The sequence below is a fragment of the Gobio gobio genome, assembly GCF_949357685.1.
Source record: "Gobio gobio genome assembly, chromosome: 7".
In the NCBI taxonomy this organism is placed as follows: Eukaryota; Metazoa; Chordata; class Actinopteri; order Cypriniformes; family Gobionidae; genus Gobio; species Gobio gobio.
In genome coordinates this window covers 53,799,986-53,821,127 of record NC_137103.1, presented here as the reverse complement: position 1 = coordinate 53,821,127, position 21,142 = coordinate 53,799,986, and the positions used below count along the sequence as shown (strand labels likewise).

At 36.1% G+C, this 21,142-nt stretch overlaps 1 protein-coding gene across 2 annotated transcripts in view; it reads left to right on the top strand.

Moving 5' to 3' along the window:
• The first annotated feature begins 6,225 nt into the window (after positions 1–6,225).
• The window catches only part of tanc1b (tetratricopeptide repeat, ankyrin repeat and coiled-coil containing 1b), a 321,757-nt gene continuing 306,840 nt past the window's right edge, over positions 6,226–21,142 (top strand). For both annotated transcript variants that reach the window (XM_079822412.1, XM_079822411.1), the window contains exon 1: positions 6,226–6,298. The gene's annotated coding sequence lies outside the window, so the exon portion shown is untranslated. The remainder of the gene's footprint in view (positions 6,299–21,142) is intronic.

The window sequence follows — 21,142 nt, the reverse complement described above, 5'->3', positions numbered from 1 at the left end:
TAATAATGCTTTAGGTGTGTGTATATCAATCAGCGTGTTCATTCTGCTGTTGCTATTAGAGCATTCCTATTAAAACAGAAAGTTTGGGCTGTTATTTTACACCAGTATTTTCTACTTTTGATGATTCAGAAGACATCAAAGCTGATAGACATGGACTAAATGCCACAGAACTCTCATTTTGATGTCTTGTGATCTCAGCATATGTTGAACATCTTTCAGGGCCCTCAGATGTGCGGTCCGCATTACACAAGCTGTGTTTGTTAGGAGAAGCCTTCATGTGGGAACACAACCACATCACAAATCATCTCAGTCAGCAGCTGATGACGCTTCACATTCTCAGACATGAGACACACTGGACGGCTGCTGTGGTGAAAACTCTCAACAGGTGTGTGTGTGTGTGTGTGTGTGTGTGTGTGTTGTCGGCTCGGTTGTAGATTACAGCAGGATTATCACATACACACAGAATGTTAAAGTGAATCTTGCAGAGTCGGTACAAAAGCACAACTTAAATTCGACAACATACAGTATTTTCTGAAACATTAGACATAATATTAATGGCTAGAGGTTAAAATGATATAAATATAACTCTAATGCACCGATCTGGCATAACATTATGACCTAATATTGTGTTGGCCCCCCTTTTGCTGCCAAATCAGCCCTGACCCGTCGAGGCATGGACTCCACTAGACCCCTGAAGGTGTGCTGTGTGGCACCAAGATGTTAGCAGCAGATCCTTTAAGTCCTGTAAATTGCAAGTCCTCCATTGATCGGACTTTTTTGTTGAGCACATCCCACAGATGCTCGATTGGATTGAGATCTGGGGAATTTGGAGGCCAAGTCAACACCTCAAACTCGTTGTTGTGCTCCTCAAACCATTCCTGAAGCATTTGTGCTTTGTGGCGGCGCATTATCTGCTGAAAGAGCCACAGCCACAGGGAATACCGTCTCCATGAAAGGCTGGACATGGTCTGCAACAATGCTTAGGTAGGTGGGACGTGTCAAAGGAACATCCACATGGATGGAGGACCCAAGGTTTCCCAGCAGAACATTGCCCAAAGCATCACTGCCTCCGCCGGCCTGCCTTCTTCCCATAGTGCACCTGGTGACATGTGTTCCCCAGGTAAGCCACACACACACACCCGGCCATCCATGTGATCATCAGACCAGGCCACCTTCTTCCATTGCTCCGTGGTCCAGTTCTGATGTTCATGTGCCACTGTTGGTGCTTTGGGCGGGGGTCAGAGGTCAGCATGGGCACCCTGACTGGTCAGCGGCTGAGCCGCCCCATACACAACAAACTGAGATGCTCTGTGTATTCTGACACCTTTCTATCAGAACCAGCCTTAACTTAATTAACTTCCAGCAGCTTGTGTGTTTGATTGGACCACACGGGCCAGCCTTCGCTCCCCACGTGCATCAATGAGCCTCGGCCGCCCATGACCCTGTGGCCGGTTCTCCACTGGTCCTCCATGACCCTGTGGCCGGTTCTCCACTGGTCCTCCATGACCCTGTGGCCGGTTCTCCACTGGTCCTTCATGACCCTGTGGCCGGTTCTCCACTGGTCCTCCATGACCCTGTGGCCGGTTCTCCACTGGTCCTTCATGACCCTGTGGCCGGTTCTCCACTGGTCCTTCATGACCCTGTGGCCGGTTCTCCACTGGTCCTCCATGACCCTGTCTCCGGTTCTCCACTGGTCCTTCATGACCCTGTGGCCGGTTCTCCACTGGTCCTCCATGACCCTGTGGCCGGTTCTCCACTGGTCCTTCATGACCCTGTGGCCGGTTCTCCACTGGTCCTCCATGACCCTGTGGCCGGTTCTCCACTGGTCCTCCATGACCCTGTGGCCGGTTCTCCACTGGTCCTTCATGACCCTGTGGCCGGTTCTCCACTGGTCCTTCATGACCCTGTGGCCGGTTCTCCACTGGTCCTTCATGACCATGTGGCCGGTTCTCCACTGGTCCTTCATGACCCTGTGGCCGGTTCTCCACTGGTCCTTCATGACCCTGTGGCCGGTTCTCCACTGGTCCTTCATGACCCTGTGGCCGGTTCTCCACTGGTCCTTCATGACCCTGTGGCCGGTTCTCCACTGGTCCTTCATGACCCTGTGGCCGGTTCTCCACTGGTCCTTCATGACCCTGTGGCCGGTTCTCCACTGGTCCTTCATGACCATGTGGCCGGTTCTCCACTGGTCCTTCATGACCCTGTCTCCGGTTCTCCACTGGTCCTTCATGACCCTGTGGCCGGTTCTCCACTGGTCCTCCATGACCCTGTCTCCGGTTCTCCACTGGTCCTCCATGACCCTGTCTCCGGTTCTCCACTGGTCCTTCCTTGGAGCACTTTTGATAGAGACTGACCACTGCAGACCGGGAACAGCCCACAAGAGCTGCAGTTTTGGAGATGCTCTGACCCAGTCGTCTCACCATCACAATCTGGCCCTTGTCAAACTTGCTCAAATCCTTACGCTTTGTAGCTCGCTTTTTCCTGCTTCTAACACATCAACTTTGAGGACAAAATGTTCACTTGCTGTCTAATATATCCCACCCACAACAGGTGCCGTGATGAAGAGATAATCAGTGTTATAATGGTCATAATGGTTATGCCTGATTGGTGTTTATATACTGTATATATATATATATATATATATATATATATATATATATATATATATATATATATATATATATATATATATATATATATATATATATATATATACATATACATATACATATATACAACCCATGTGTGAATGCTGCATATATCAAAATGATATCGCTGAAGATTAAGATGTTTCCTTAAATATTTCCCAGATTATTTTCGCTCTGTGTATTGCGTTACTGTTTTACAGTGATTGGGTCGAATCGATGTGATGTGAGAATGTTGCCATAATAGACATTTGAGTAATGAAAATAAAGAGCAAGCTTTTTATATTTTCAGTGTATTTTTGCCTTTCAAATGGCGCCAGTAACGCCAAGGTTATGGGTTCGATTCCCAGGGAATGCATGAATTGAAAAGAAAATGTATAGTTTGAATCCAATTGGATAAAAGCGTCTGCCAAATGCACAAATGTATATGTGAGTAACTAAACTTATTTTTTAAAACACTGTTTTTTTATGTAATATAATTTGTATATTGCAAGGCATTTCATTCACATGTTTTGTTCTGCAGCATAATGTGTGTGTGCAATACCTCTCTGTACCGTATGGTGTCAGCATTCAGTTAGCGCCCAACACATCAGCCTAGCATCACACACACACCCAGGCTAAGAGCATATCCAGTTCACTTTGAATTGTAATTACAACCTCTGGTTATTACAAACATCTGCAGGACAGCTGCTGTGGAGATCTGGGTCTATTTTAGACTCACCACATGAGTGTATCCCCACAGGATCCCGGTAAAATGCCTCCATTCGGAACTGCAAAGGTCAAACTGCATTAAAGACTTCATCACATTCACATCTACTGCTAGCCTAACCTCTGGAGCAGAGGAATTCTCCACACAAGCATCTTTCCTGCGGTACATCTCGCCTTTCATACGGCTCTGCTGGGTTCATTTCAGGCTGACTAAACATTTTCCAAAACACAAGGTTTAATGCTGTTCTCTTTTTCCAGATTCAAGAATGAATCCTCCACTTTGCACTGTGATTAAATCACTGTAACGCACTGCCCTGTGCTGCTTTAGGCTACGACCTGCACCTGACTTTCTCCATAAAGTTCAGTTAAATAGTTTTAAACCTTGGGTTTGAGACCTGAGATATAATAGCTCACAAAAAGCAACACTACAGGCAAACCCATTGTTTTTTTTAATGCACCGGTGGCTATTCTGCTTCCATAACTCTTTCAGACTATGTGGAAAGAAAACATAAACACACATTTTAAGTGTTTATTTTATTGCACTTTATCTATTTGCATCTTTCCATTTCAATCAGTAATGCTTACATACTCCAAACCTTAAGGGTTTTACAGAGAGCATATATCTTTCACCTGGATTATATAACAACAAAGACTTGCCTTAATGTACTGTGATTAATCAACTAGGGACATTTTATCTATGTTACAGTTTTGCCCTAAGTGTCTGGTCTTAACGTGAAAGTTATCAAGTTTTTTAATCAACAAAAATGCAATTTTGATATCTGAAAATGTACGATTTACGGGGTCTCAGAGATATCAGTCACATTTCTGAGTGAATGATTACGTTGTGATGAATAATATCAGGGTTTTATAGGTCTGAGGAACATATTAAAAAGAAATAGATGGGAAAATAAGAGGTTAACTTTGAAATGACCTGGCCTTTTACTTTTAAACAAATCTACAAATGGATAAATGTTGGGGCTTCATATTGTTTTCTGTTTAATATGTGCTAAAAAGCTGATGACAGTCTGTTTAATGGCATGTTCAACTTACCCCATATAGCAGTTTTATTAAAATGCCCGCTATTGCATGATGTCACAAAAGGCTAACATGTTTTTTATTTTATTTAATATTTTTATTTACTGAGCAATAATTATGGAAATGTTCAGTTGGTTAAAGTTTACTATAAATTACATTTATTATGACAATGGTAATTATGCCCTTTGAAGGTTATTGGACACTGAAATTTGTGCTTTAAGTTTGTGATTAGCACATACAAATAATACTTTTTTAATAATAAAGAAGCTGCCATTAGTCTCACTCTGTTGCGCTTGGAAAACTGCAACATCATCATCAAAAAAAAAAGAGAAAGAAAAATAAATGAATACATGTATAGGTATCGGTACTCATACTCGGTTCTTAAAAAATGGTATCGGTGCATCCCTATTTATTATACATCAAAGTTTATTGTAAATTACATTTTAATTATTATTATTTTTACTGAGCTGTAATTGTGGAAATGTTAAGTAGGTTTATTATAAATAAAAGTTTATCATAAATTATATTTAAATTATTTTTAAATTATAAATTAAGTTTTATTCACTGCTGTGAAGAGTGAGAAAGGCCTATGATATTATTTTCCTAATCTCAATATATTATAACTGTATTGGGGCATGTTGTCACGAAAGGCTAACATGGTTTAATGAGCTTAATTGTTATTATTATTATCATTTTTACTGAGCAATAATTGTGAAAATGTTTAGTTTGGTTTATTACACATCAAATTTTATTATAAATTAAATTTTAATTATTTTAAATGTATTTGTTTTAAATAGTTAGTAGGCCTATGATATTATTGGAGCATGTTGTCATGAAAGACATCATTTAATGTGCTTTTTTTTTTTTACAGAGCAATTAATTATATAATTAATGATATAATAAATATATTACTGAGCAATAATTGTGTTTAGTAGGTTTATTACACATCAAAGTTTATTATAAATTACATTTTAATTTATTTAAAAAAAAAAAAAATAGTTAGTAGGCCTATGATATTATTTCCTGATCAGAAAATATTATAATGCTATTGGGGTCATTTAATGTGTGTGTTTTTTTTTTTTTTTTTACAGAGCACTAATTGTGGGAATGTGCAGTATAGGTTTATTATACATCAAAGTTTATTGTAAATTACATTTTAATTATTATTATTTTTATTTTTTTACTGAGCAATAATTGCAAAAATGTTTAGTTGGTTTAGTACACATCAAAGTTTATTATAAATTACATTTAAATTTATTTTTAAATTATAAATGAGGTTTTATTTACTGCTGTGAAAAGTGAGAACACTAGTTAGCAGGCCTATGATATTGTTTTCAATCCCAATATATTATAACTCTATTGGGGCATGTTGTCACGAAAGGCTAACATTAATTAGTTTGATTATTATAATTTTTTGAGCAATAATTGAGTAAATGTGCAGTATAGGTTTATTCCACATCAAAGTTTATTCGTAATTACAATTTTAATTATTTTTAAATTTATAAATTCGGTTTTGTTCAGTGCTGTGGATAGTGTGAACGCTAGTTAGTAGGCCTATGACATTGTTTTCCTGCTTTCTTAATGTTTTTGTGTGTGGAAATGTTCCGTAGTTTTTTTTGTAATCAAATAAATTAATAAAATATTCCCCCCCCTTCCCCATTATTTTAAAACGATCAATTAAAATAGATCATTTAAATAGAAATTATTTCAGTTTTGTCATCGGTGCTAGCATTACCTCAACCTCATTAGCCCCCTTGATAGTAAACATACTTCGGCGTAGACGTCGTGATGACATCAGTGCGAGCGCGCGGAGGGAGGGGGGAGACGTGCGCGCGCTTCCACACTGTCTGTGAGAGAGAAGCGGCGTCCTCAAAACTTTTCCCTGACGGATAATTCATGACATAAATCAGGTAATGTAGCACTTAAATCTTCAGAGCTGGCCGGTGGATATCAATGAAGTGTTCAAAGTGTTCCCACAACCTTTTCAAAGGTTCCTGAGTTAAATTGAAGTTTGATAATTTTGATAATTAGTTTCGCTCGCGATTCCCGATCTCAGATTAACGTTAAACGGAATATGCCGAGACTTGCCCGCCTCTCTGTCATGGGATCCCGGCGGTGTATTTGTTGTGGATGTGGTTTATAAACTGTTTAAATGTAGGCTGGAATCTCTTTTACACATGTAAAGTTGGATTATTGGTGTCCAGCTGGGATCATCTGCTCTTAGAATGGGAATTAATGAATGTGAGGGTCGCGGAGATTCACTGTATTGTATTGGGAAGCAAACATTATTACACGTATTATAAGTTGAATATCTCCATTTGTTCATCATAATGTGCTTTTCCACATAGTTGATGTGTATTAATTATAGAAACCGTTCTCTCTCAGACCATCAGTCGGTAGTCCAACGGTTGACAGATGATTGACACTTGACTGAATTAATCCTTTTACATTATCTTTAATGGGACTTTTTATTTATTTATCTAAATGTGTGTTTGAATGCTTGAAAATAGTTATGCAGACAAGTTTGACATTCATCTAGCCTACAAAACAGCAGTGAATACAAATAGACCAGATAGGATGGGCAGAAAAAGTACCAAGAAGTGCTTATATTTGTGTTATATCATAGTTTTGATGCCTTTATTATTATTCTAAATTGTGGATATTTGTCCTCTAATAATGAATAAGTAGGTTTTGACTAGTAGTGTACTTAGTAATACTATATTTTGTTGGTCACACTTTAGATTAGGGTCCAATTCTCACTATTAACTATGACTTTTGCCTCAATAAACTCTTTATTGATGCTTATTAATAGTAAGTAAAGTAGTTTAGTTTAGGTGTTTGGTAGAATTAAGGGATGTAGAATATGGTCATGCATCAAATATGCTTTATAAGTACTAAAAAACAGAAAATATCCTAGTAAAATGCTTGCGAATGAGCAACTAGTGCACATATTTGTGTTATATCATAGTTTTGATGTCTTTATTTTTATTCTTAATTGTGGATATTTGTCCTCTAATAATGAATAAGTAGGTTTTGACTAGTAGTGTACTTAGTAATACTATATTTTGTTGGTCACACTTTAGATTAGGGTCCAATTCTCACTATTAACTATGACTTTTGCCTCAATAAACTCTTTATTGATGCTTATTAATAGTAAGTAAAGTAGTTTAGTTTAGGTGTTTGGTAGAATTAAGGGATTTAGAATATGGTCATGCATCAAATATGCTTTATAAGTACTAAAAAACAGAAAATATCCTAGTAAAATGCTTGCGAATGGGCAACTAGTGCACATATTTGTGTTATATCATAGTTTTGATGTCTTTATTTTTATTCTTAATTGTGGATATTTGTCCTCTAATAATGAATAAGTAGGTTTTGACTAGTAGTGTACTTAGTAATACTATATTTTGTTGGTCACACTTTAGATTAGGGTCCAATTCTCACTATTAACTATGACTTTTGCCTCAATAAACTCTTTATTGATGCTTATTAATAGTAAGTAAAGTAGTTTAGTTTAGGTGTTTGGTAGAATTAAGGGATGTAGAATATGGTCATGCATCAAATATGCTTTATAAGTACTAAAAAACAGAAAATATCCTAGTAAAATGCTTGCGAATGGGCAACTAGTGCACATATTTGTGTTATATCATAGTTTTGATGTCTTTATTTTTATTCTTAATTGTGGATATTTGTCCTCTAATAATGAATAAGTAGGTTTTGACTAGTAGTGTACTTAGTAATACTATATTTTGTTGGTCACACTTTAGATTAGGGTCCAATTCTCACTATTAACTATGACTTTTGCCTCAATAAACTCTTTATTGCTGCTTATTAATAGTAAGTAAAGTAGTTTAGTTTAGGTGTTTGGTAGAATTAAGGGATGTAGAATATGGTCATGCATCAAATATGCTTTATAAGTACTAAAAAACAGAAAATATCCTAGTAATATGCATGCTAATGAGCAACTAGTGCACATATTTGTGTTATATCATAGTTTTGATGTCTTTATTTTTATTCTAAATTGTGGATATTTGTCCTCTAATAAAGAATAAGTAGGTTTTGACTAGTAGTGTACTTAGTAATACTATATTTTGTTGGTCACACTTTAGATTAGGGTCCAATTCTCACTATTAACTATGACTTTTGCCTCAATAAACTCTTTATTGCTGCTTATTAATAGTAAGTAAAGTAGTTTAGTTTAGGTGTTTGGTAGAATTAAGGGATGTAGAATATGGTCATGCATCAAATATGCTTTATAAGTACTAAAAAACAGAAAATATCCTAGTAAAATGCTTGCGAATGAGCAACTAGTGCACATATTTGTGTTATATCATAGTTTTGATGTCTTTATTTTTATTCTTAATTGTGGATATTTGTCCTCTAATAATGAATAAGTAGGTTTTGACTAGTAGTGTACTTAGTAATACTATATTTTGTTGGTCACACTTTAGATTAGGGTCCAATTCTCACTATTAACTATGACTTTTGCCTCAATAAACTCTTTATTGCTGCTTATTAATAGTAAGTAAAGTAGTTTAGTTTAGGTGTTTGGTAGAATTAAGGGATGTAGAATATGGTCATGCATCAAAATATGCTTTATAAGTACTAATAAAGACAATATCCTAGTAATATGCATGCTAATGGGCAACCATTTTGCCACCATTTGCAGGTAAATCTCGTGTCCAGGTCACATTTTGGCCTAAAATAAAAATAAATTACTTTTATGTACAATTAATATGACGGCTATTTTTTTGGTCTGTTACAGTTTTTTTTGCACTGTGGCATTTTTTCATGATGCAATATTAGTAATAGTAATGCCTCGGAATCATAACTCCAGGCAGTTTTAAGCTCGGATCATAAAGAAGCCGAAATCCCTGTCCATCAGTGCTTGTGATGGAGTTTTAATGCAGAGTCATGAGGGTTGGATGTGTGCTGTTGACAGAGGGCACTCCTTTTCCTACCCTTAGGAAAGCTTACCATGGATTTACTATTCATGGTTCCCACGGTCATGGAAAGCCAGGACATGTTCAAATTGTGATTTAGTGATTTGAAACTTAAAAAAACCCTCGAAAAGTAATGGGAATTTTTCTATAATGAGTCTTATGTAAGGGATAATGTACATCCATTCATTATTGATGCTTTGCGTCGCGGTCATGATCACTCTGTCGGGGTTTATTCTGCGATAACAACCGGCTGGATGTACATTATCCCGCTTATTACACTTGTCTCAAGTAAATTAGACACAAAATATTGTCTTGAGTTTAAATATTTTATTAGCTCTTACGCAAAGCGTTCACCAAGAAAAACAGTTCCAAACTGCTTCAAGCCTTTATCCATTGCTAGTTTTTACCATATATGTTGAAATTAATGCTGAAAGGTTTAGTTCACCCAAAAATGAAAATTAGCCCATGATTTACTCAGCCTCAAGTCATCCGCGGTGTATATGACATTCTTCTTTCAGACAAATTAAATTGGAGTTATATTAAAAATGTCCTCTGTTTTTGAAGGCCATAAAAATGCATCTGTCCGTCAAATAACTGCTCCACACAACTCCGGGGTGTTAATAAAGGCCTTCTGAAGCATTTGTGTAAGAAAAATATCCATATTTAAAACTTTATAAAGTTTTTTATAAAGTCTTCCCGTGGCGGCTGACAGTCATTGACAGCGGAGTGACACGTTAAGCATATAATCAAATCAAATAAATTTTATTTATGTAGCGCTTTTAACAATGCAGATTGTTTCAAAGCAGCTTCACAGTGTTAAACAGAAAAATAATGCCACAGAATTTGATTCGGCCGTACTGGAGAAAACGCTGATCATCAGTTCATTTCAATTATCATACAGTGACAATGTGGGCTTCAGATCAGTAATTTAGTTTAATAATTAGATTTATTTGGATATTTACTTGAAAAATGTAGTGTCCTCAATAGGGTTGGGAATCGTGAGAAATTTTCCGGTTCCGGTTCTGGTTCCGGTTCCGCCTAACGATTCCGGTTCCGATTCCGGTTCCATTAAAATTATTAAACAAATAGTGGTAAAGGAAAAAGGCACAATACACAACTCAAACAATCCATTTTGTGTTTATGACTTGCTCTAAAATTAATTTTCAGGTTGGCAATGTCAAAAAAGTCCTGTACTGCACATATATTACAGTATTAATTAAGCCATTCTTGCAACACATTTTTTTTCAAATGAACACCTCTGAAATTGTCTTATTACATTTTATCTCTCTGTCTCTGAATAAAACCAAGTTATAAATTATATGTATTAGTTATATTTATTAATTAGTTGTATATTAATTTAATAGTAATTCAGTTATTCAGTGAACTTGTAAATAATAAATTGCAATTCAGCATTACAAAGGTAATTGTGCCTAAACGCTTACCTAAACCATGGTGACTCAACGGTTGACAAATATATATATTAGTCCTTTCACTATAAATCTGGTATAAATCTGGTGCTGTAGCAAATGTTTTGTCAAATTGCTAGTGCAGCCTCCTTTGCATGTTATTAACTTTTCACATGTGTTAGATTTTGCTTCATTATCATTCATTCTTTGTAAATCCATACTTGTGACTTTCTCTTCGCCATGCTGGTGGTCAACGAGAAAATATCTGACGCAAAACCGTAAATGTGTAGCGCAAGGGCTTTCAGTGCTGAACTGCGTTGCACTCCTGGAAGCGGCAGGCAACGTAATTAATATTCATGATGAGGTGAGCCAGGGTTGCCAGGTTTTGACAACAAAACCCGCACAATTGCTACTCAAAACTAGCCCAAAATCAGCCTAATCGCGTTTCAGGGGGGCTTCTCCGGTAAAATTCGCATTTCCGGGGCTAAATATCACATAATTGGGGTCGCTTCAACCCGCGGACATAAAACACAGCCCGCGACAACAGTGTTTAAGTAGCCCAATTCCGTGGGAAAACCGGGGATTTGGCAACACGGGCTGTGCGTCGCACACACATTGCACCAGAACCGTTTTCGGAACCGAAACTTAGGAATTTCGCGCGGTTCTGGTATTTTTCAAAAATCAGTTTCGGTTCTGCATAAGAACCGGTTCTCGGTTCCCAACCCTAGTCCTCAACTGAGCAAGCCAAGCCAGAGGCAACAGTGGCAAGGAAACCAAAACCCCATCAGGCGACCTAATGGAGAAAAATAAAGTTCTCCTCTGGCCAATTAACAAACAGCGTATGATTATTATTCAAGCAACTTTACACGTCAGAGGTCATAATAGATCGGAATATTCGAAAGATCGGAGGCAGCACGCCAGAGACGGGTTTATTGAGGATCATGTGTCGATTAAATAATTATTAAATAGGAATAATCGAAAGATTGGAGGCAACACACTGGAGACGGGTTTATTGAGGATGACATAGATTTAATAATTATTAAAGTGCAATATTCGAAAGATCGGAGCCGTCAGGCCGGAGACGGGTTTATTGAGGATGACATATCGATTTAACAATTATTAAAGTGCAATATTCGAACAATTGGAGTCATCACGATGGAGACAGGTTTATTGAGGACGACATATCGATTTAACAATTATTAAAGTGCAATATTCAAAAGATCGGAGCCGTCAGGCCGGAGACGGGTTTATTGAGGCTGCCGTGTCCATGAGGCAATTTCAGGGGGAGGCTAATTGACACAGACACTGTGGTAACACAGCGCTGTTTTATCATATTACACACTTTTGAGTGTGTTGAAAGTTATATTTATATATTAATGTATGTTATGATGCTACTCTGTGTTCACTCGGCGCTACTATGAGACACTTGTTCACACTGCAGTGAGCGAGATCTTATTAGGCGGTAAAACATGGTACTCGCGGTAAATCAAGAACACCAGATTTAAACAATAAGACTAACTGTGTTGAGCTGGATTATTACTACAAAATAATCGAGGGTAGTAACGCGGTATGATGTCATTGATAGGTGACGCACACCAGTTACAATTACGGATGCCACAATCATGTAATCGTTCAATAAAATGTAATCGCAATTACAAAAAAAGTCCACTTATATTATTCTGTGTACTGAATGTGTTGTTTTTTCTTTCTACAGGTTAAGTTTTTTCCCCCATTGTTTTATTTTTAGTATAACGTTATAATGCCATGCATATTCTTACTTTTTTTATTTAAAGAAACCAAACCAATGTATATTTGACTTTTGAGGCTTAATGCTATAGAATAATCGTAATTAATAATCGCAATTACTATATCAAGAGAATAATCGACAATTATGAGATTTGTCATAATCGTGCAGCCCTACTTTGTAGGTTTCGAGGGTAACGCGGATATGATGTCATTGATAGGCGACGCACGCACACTGTTAAAATTTCTCTGGATTTAAACATTCATGGGAACATGTGGGATAATGTGAGCACACAAGTCAACAAAATACATAACACTGTTCTAGTGGTTTTAAGGATATTTTAATCCAAAAATCTTACATATTGTGCCTTTAAATGATCACAAACGACCGTAAAAGTAATGGAAAGTCATTGGTCAAGAAGTGTGGGAACCCCATCTCATGGTTCATAGGCAGCTGGCAAACAACAGGTGCTGGTACCACATGCAAACAACACATGTAGATACAGAGGGGCATGAAAAGACCTCTAGTCCTGGATGTCTTGAACCCGTGTCTTCACAATATGTCCATTATGCTGCACATCTGCTTTGCCAGAGGATCCACTGGAATGATTCGGAAAGTTTGTGTGACTCACAATATGACACACCTGTGGAGATTTAGGTTCAAAAGTCATCCTTCTTGTTAAATAAAGCTGCCAGATGCACTTTGAAGCTTAAAACAAATGTCGGAAAATGAGGTTTTTCCTCTGTCACACAGCGCTAATGGTGCCAACTGGAATGAGAATGAGATTTCTTAATTGCCCTGACTGGCTCCATCCGCACCAGCGACTGCTTGTCAGGCTGTAGATCATGACGGGACGTTTTTATGGTGCTGGGGGGGGGGCCTGCAGGGAAACGCTCATTTAATAACATTGTACTAGTGGCCAGGGAGAGGGTTGTGTTGCGTCCAAAACAAAAGCTGTGTTGTGTGTCTGTTTCAGCAGGGCGCTCGGATGCTGTCAGTCTGGAAATAATAAACTAATTCTGCTGCTTTGTGGGAGGTCGAAAGGCTTTAAATGATCTGTGTTTCCGGGCACAGATTATGTTTATCTTGACTGTGGTTATAAATGATTCTAACGATTATATCTTACTAGTTATGAGTTGTTATTGTTAAGGTTAAAGGTGAAGTGTGCAGTTTTGCTGGACATCCACAAGGTTTGTTTTCCTCGTTATGTCTCGTAAATATAGGGCTGCAACTAACGATTATTTTGATAATGATTCGTTGGCCGATTATTGTTTCGATTAATTGGATAAGATGCCCATTTTTTATTTTATTGATAAAACACACTATTCCACATCCTGCCCAATAGGGATGTGCTCAGAATATCGATACAACGATACTAGTGATGCACCGATCATGATTTTACTTGGCCGATTCCGATACCGTTTTTTTTCAAGAAAACTGGCCGATACGGAGTTCCGAATGTTTTTTTTTTTTTTTTTTTTTTACACAATAAAAGAACGAAAGTATACATGAACAAGATGTTTATTTGGTATTTAACAGGCTAAATTGACTTTTGGGTAATGAAAACAAGTCCGCAATCTGAAATTAACGGGAAATTGAATAGGAAATTAAAAGGCTGAAAGGTGAAATTAAAGGCAACAACTGCATATTCTGCAATCCGAACAAAGATGTTACTTAAGGCGAGACACTACAGGTGAATAGGGAATTTTTTTTAATTACAAGATATCACTGTGAAACTTCTCCAGTTTTTTACTGGCATAAACATAAGAAAAAAATGTATTACAAGTTGTGTGTAAATTAATGTTTTAATATGCAAATGAGGCCTTATATACTTAAATATACGCTCATTTGCATACTTTTCCAAAAACAAAATCTGGAAATTGGAAAGGACCATGTTTAAAATTCTTGGTTCTATTTGTTGACATGTTAGATGAAATGGCTTTTACAGAGGGGATTCTGGATATCTTATTTTGTGCTTTAGTAAATTAGAGAATACTGACAATAGCCTTAAAAAATCAATTTTCGCCATGTTTTTTGGAGTTAAAGGACCTATAACTCAGGATAGGAATGATATATCAACAAATCCCTCTGTAAAAGCCTTCAGAATATAGTTCAGTATAAGACTGCAAAAGTTCGTGCTTGTAGGTGCTACTGAAGTGGATATATCTGACTCTGAGTGTGATGAAAAACTCATTTAGAGAAAACGGCCTTTAAAGTTTTATACTGTATAACTGCATACATTTCTATAAAACCCCCAACCTTCAAACAAAATATATATTAAGTTAATTAATATCAGTAGTGTATAATATTTAAAACACGTGGAAATTGATAAATGAATAAATTATTAATAGCAATAGCTATTAGAGAACTACCTTAAGAGAACTACCTTAACAAACACCAGTCACAAAAACTGCAGACGAGCTGTCCCTGTTTGTTGTATTGGTCCATCTATAACTATTTGAATCTAATTTTGACGGGGTTTCGTCGTCTTATCTGTTGTTGTTTACTTTCTTTTTACCAGCTCTTGCTACTTGGTCTTTTCTGTGAGCGTTTATGAGCTGATTTCAGCTTGTCTGCACTTTCTCTCAGGCAGAGAATACACAAGCAAGAGGCAGCGCGTGAGAAATTCACATCGACAAATCAGATGTGGTTTTCGGCTGCAAACTTTCGCGGTTGGTTAGTTCTACAAAGGAAATGGCCATGTTTGGATTAGCCAGCGCTGTGTGTAAGACTGAGAGCTTTATAATGATACCAAGCATGACACGTTTCTGTGAATGGAGACGGCACGAGAGATCGCGCTAGAATAACTTTTGATGATTTCGGGTAGAAATCTAAAGGCGCACGGTGACGAAATATAATGAAATAACCACCTTAATGTGTAATGTTGACATTTTTTTTATTTTGACATGAAAGCTTACATGTTAAGGGAGCAAACTGGCCTAAAATCTCAAAATTGACCACTGCATGAAAAAACGATGTTTTCACCTGCCGTGTCTCGCCTTAAATCAGCATTTGGTTTTTAAATTCAGTGTAAAGAAAAAAACATACTGTGCGTTCACACCGCTGAGAGCGGCGCGGCGAGGCATTTTCGCTCTAGAACACTTGTTTTTCAGCGGGAATGCAATTAATTTGCTCAAAACAACACCGATTCGACCAATTGCATTAAGGCTACACTTCAACCAGGACAGTTATTGTAGTTATTGTAATGTAGGCTGCACACAAATTAATATTAATGTGAATTAAAGACCACGGCTAGTAAACGTCTCCTATAAACTGCATGTTGAAATTAGACTAGCACTTAACCATGAACACAAAAGCCACACCACACAATGGCTTTTAAATGGTTTTATTTCGTTCGCAAACATGCAACTATAATTGTTAAGTTTTCCATCGATCAGTGTTTTTTTTTACTTTCACATTTAAAGCTACACTGTGTAACTTTTTTAGTTTATTCTTAGCTAAAAACACTTGGTTCTTTCAAAAATATATGCGCTCATTAATGTATATTTACTTCTTTCAAGTAATAAAGTATTCTCGTAAGTTTATAATATGCCATTGAAAATACATACGGGTGAGGGTTTGAATGCGGGTCGCCATGTTGCCCCTCCATCTTGAAAGTACATTAGCCAAAGAGGGACATACCCGTGAATTCAAGCTTCGCCTTTCGCGTTTTAACACTCGATGGCACTGTGTCGAATGTGGACGAGGTCGTCATGTTAATCTTGGACTAAATCGGCCACCGTAGAACTTAAAACGAAATCGGAATTGAGAGGAACAGAAACTAATATTCACTGGATGGTCATATACCTTTTCACCACTAGATGGGGGAAAATATCACACAGTGTAGCTTTAAATGATTTCATGAGGTTATCTTATACAGTTATACCCTACCTGTGCTCAGTTTGCACAAATGCAGAACAACATGATGGTTTGCTTTGGCCCCTTTAAATAAAGTAAAACAAAACAAAACAAAACAAGCATTCGATCAACTTTAGTGCGTCCACGAATGTTTCAGGGCGGCCAGAGCGATGTGGGCACACACAGTTAGATATTATGGTATTTATTTCAGATAGGGATGCACCGGTTGACCGGCCAAAAACCGGAACCGGCCGGTTTTTGCTTCTAGCGCGCGATCGGCGGTTTTCTTTGTATTTTTCTGCCGATTTATCCGGAAGTGCGCCCGCGTGCACATACGCCTATATTGCAATCATTCGCGAACATGTCACTAGTGTGTTACAAACGGAAACTGGAGAACTGAGGAAGAGCCGCTTTCCTGCGCGAGCCTACCTCTCCGCGCCCTGCACAAGTGCAGATAGTGAGCGTTTGTTCAGCTCAGCTTCATCTGCTCACACAACGCGTCTGCTAATGTCCGATTCGCGAAACAATGACTCCTTTGAACCGAATCATTTTAACGACTGGTTACAACAACTGATCTGTCCAACACTTGAACTAACGAACCAGTTTATTAATACAGTAACAAATGTACTGCTCATGGTTAGTTCATGTTAGTTATTACATTAACTAATGTTAACTAATGACCATTATTCTAAAGTGTTACCTTTTATTTTACCTTAATTACATTGACTTAATTTGATTTAAAAAGCACCTTCTTAGTTTTTTTTCGTTGCACTAAACATTATTTGATTTAACATTTTGGAACAATTAGGCCTATATACTTTGGTTTTATTTAATTTCACTGGTAAAGACTTTTTTTCTGTACACTGAATTTAAAAACAAATGCTGATTTAAGTAACATCTTTGTTTGGATTGCAGAATATGCAGTTGTTGCCTTTAATTTCACCTTTCAGTCTTTTAATTTCCAATTAAATTTCTTGTTAATTTCAAATTGCGGACTTGTTTTCATTAGCCAAAAGCCAATTTAGCCTGTTAAATACCAAATAAACATCTTGTTCATGTATACTTTCATTCTTTTATTGTGTTAAAAAAAAAATAAAAAAAATCAGAAATCGGTATCGGAATCGGCCAGTTTTCTTGAAAAAAATCGGTATCGGAATCGGCCATGTAAAATCATGATCGGTGCATCACTAATTTCAGATAATCCCACTGGCATATAGAAACAAAATGACCACTGGTTGGTCATTTGACACGTGGGTCAGACAGTCTCATCCTGTCTAAGTGAGCAGTTCTTGACCTACGTTGTGCAGTTTGCAACCAGACTTTCCAAAGGTCTAGTCAGAGGTCTGTTACTCTTAGAATTACAGACTCCTTTGCTCCAGTTTGGTGACTTATACTGGACCACAGCACTGTGTGTGTTTTGGTTGAGCTGTTGTTTTTGGACATGCGGTGAGCTCGCTATGTGGGAATGTGCAGAATAAACTGTACCAGTCTGTGAAATGTAGAGGCTCAGAGAAAACACAAGAGTGAGATTTTTTCCCCTTGTTGCCACTGTGTTGAGTTCCTTCCCATTTCCGCCACTGTAGTTTACTGTTATATCATCGCTAGGGGACAAATGTAGTGTCTAACCCCTATTGTTTTTTATAGGTGGACCTTTTTAAAAATAAATTCTGTTTCCTCTGCCATTCCTTCTTGTCTGTGGCATCCTGTAGAAACTTTAGAAAGTTATAAGGTTTGTCACTGGTTGGTGGTGGTCTGAATAGTCCTCGGACCAGTTTGGGGATCTCTCAGCCAAACCATCCTGCACCACCATCATCTTTTGGCTCAGAAACTTAATTCTTGAAATTTACTATTTGATATTGGTTTATTTTTCAATTTTTTTTATCCAGTTCCCGCTAGAATTGAATAACATAACCTTCAGACCAACCTGCAGACTTCTGCAAATGCCTTTGCTATCTCAGAGAGGTGAAGTCTGGATGTAAATTTGTCTTATCAATTTCTGTATATTGTTATAGTGATCAGAAAATTTCATAGATTTTCTTATAACTTTCCGATAAATTTCACCTAAAGTCATAAGCCTGTTTATCAGCCTGCATATCATATCATATACTCAATTTGTCAAAGTACATTTTTAAAAAAAAATAGTTTATTTTATTTTTTTAATTAATTTAAAATTGTATTTTATTTAATTTTTAAAGTTATTTAATTTGATTAGTTATTTTATTCTAAATTCGTATTTTATTATTATTTTTAATTAATTTAATTAAAAAATTGTATTTTATTTCTAATTTTATTTTATTTTTAATTTTATTATTTTATTTTATTATTTATTTTATTTAAAGTTATTTTATTCTAAAACATTTTTTTAATTTAATTTAATTTAAAATTGTATTAATTATAATTTTTTTTAGTTTTTTAATTTTGTTATTTTTATTTAAAATGTTATTTTATTCTAAATTTCTATTTTTTATTTATTTTTTTTTTTTTAATTTAATTTAAAATTGTATTTTATTTATAATCATTTTATTTTATTTAAAATGGTAATGTATTCTACATTTCTATTTTATTTTATTGTATTTTTATTTAATTTTAATTATCTTATTTTTTATTTGATTTAAAATATTATTTTATTCTAAATTTCTATTTTATTTATAATTATTTTATTCTAAATGTTTATTTTATTTTTAATCGAATTGAATTGAATTGTATCTTATTTATTTTATTTTAAATGTTATTTTATTCTAAATTCTCATTTATAATAATTATCTATTTTTTATTATTATTTATGTATTTATTTATTTTTATTGCAGATATTTATATGTGGATTTACCATGTGAATGTTATAAAACAGAACTCGCAAAAGGCCAGGTTTTTTTGTTTTAGACGTCAGTAATGCTATTCCTAATTCACAACAGAAAATGTCTGTTTTTCAACATCTATCATAACACATTTGCTTATCTATTACATGATCTACACTTCGATGCTTCGATATCCATGATTTGTGCATTGGAGAGCTTTTTATCGAGGGAAGCGTTTCAAAGTAAAACATTTAATATGCAACCAGGTATTTCTCTTATTTTGAGTCTCGATGCTTTCCCGTTTGCACAGTTTATCCTCTGCTCTTGACCTGCTAGTTAGTTCCCATAGTTTTATCTGTTAGCTGTCGCAGATGATCACCTGTGATGTGTTTATCGGCATGTCAGTCGCTCACATTCACTCATTTGCACTTCATGAGGAATGTGGGGGAATTCTCACATTTATGACACTCAGCTTGACTTTCCATCATTGAGAGCGGCGTTTATGGAATATATTCATATGATATATTTACAATAGTTTTAGCTGGCTGTATAAAGTTAATCATCCGGTGATATATCCTGAAAAGTGTTGAGATATATCGCTTTTTTTTAAGCTTTATGACCCAGCTTTGCTCTGAAATGATCGGGAAAGTCTGCTGTGCTTAAGTTAGAGATTGCCAGGAGACTTTCTACTGAGTAAGTTAATGTTTTACTTCAGCCAGATAACAGTAACCTACATCTGTGTAGCTGATGCGTTTGAAGGCCTTAAGTAGTGACGATTGACTCTCTTATTACCGAATCTTTTCCTATTGCTATGGTCTTGTGATGCATTAATGTAGGCGGAGACCGTATTGAATTCCTGTGCTCTTTGAGTGAAGGAAGGAAGAAGCGTTTTGTCTTTCTATAGTGTGTATGTATTGGAGTGAATGAATGCTGTCTTGTCAGGTTGATTTAGTTTCCACAGCCTCAGGTGCAACTGAACTGGCAGTGAAAACAAGTCTCAACTTTGTTTAGGGAAGAGTATCTGATTTTTCTCACACTTTCTTCTTCCTCTGTTATCATTAGTTCAGGTGATTAATGTGATGGCGCTCCTATAAATCACAAACAATATTACATTAGTGATACTGTAGATATTTAATAGGATAAATGTCGTCTAGTGTTACACAGATTTAATTTATTAAATGACAAAATCTGATTGAAAGCGATTCAATGGCTTCCATTTTATATAGTGAAAGCCTATTTTTATATAATAGTTATACCTAACATAATTAGATATAATGTACATTTTACATATTGACTTTCTTTATTTTCAGATTACAAGTAAGTAAGAAAACAGACAGAGAGAGAGAAAAATATTTCCCCGTTTTAAAAAGTCAAGTTTCTCTCTTTTATGGGAGATGCGCTCCAAAAGTTTTACTGTCAATTCTGTTTATTGTCTTCATAAGATAACCAAAAATAGTGGGCCCTCAGGTGCCTTAAACCTAAAATACTTAATGTCCTCTGGAGCAACAGCGGAGCCTGATTTACATGCTGTTAGTAGTTGACTCATATTGACTCATAGTGTGTCTCTCTTATAGGGTCGTTTCAACTTTAGCGATTCTGATTACAATTCCCACTCTTATGGATTCCCAGTTTTGATCGCAATATAATTTAAAAAAAAAACGTATTCTGTCTTTTTGCAAAACATTCTGTTGCAGCTGAATACCATGAACAAAAATCAGCAACTCATAAACATGTCAAACATTATTAATGATGAGTATACAGTGAGTAATACAATAAGAACAAATAAGCAATAGCACAAATAAATCCATTATCGTTATTGTTGTAGTTATTGTTGTAGTTATTGTTATTGTTGTAGTTATCGTTATTGTTGTAGTTATCGTTATTGTTTTTAGTTATTATTATTGTTGTAGTTATCGTTGTCGTTATCGTTATTGTTGTAGTTATCGTTGTAGTTATCGTTATTGTTGTAGTTATCATTATTGTTGTAGTTATCGCTGTAGTTATCGTT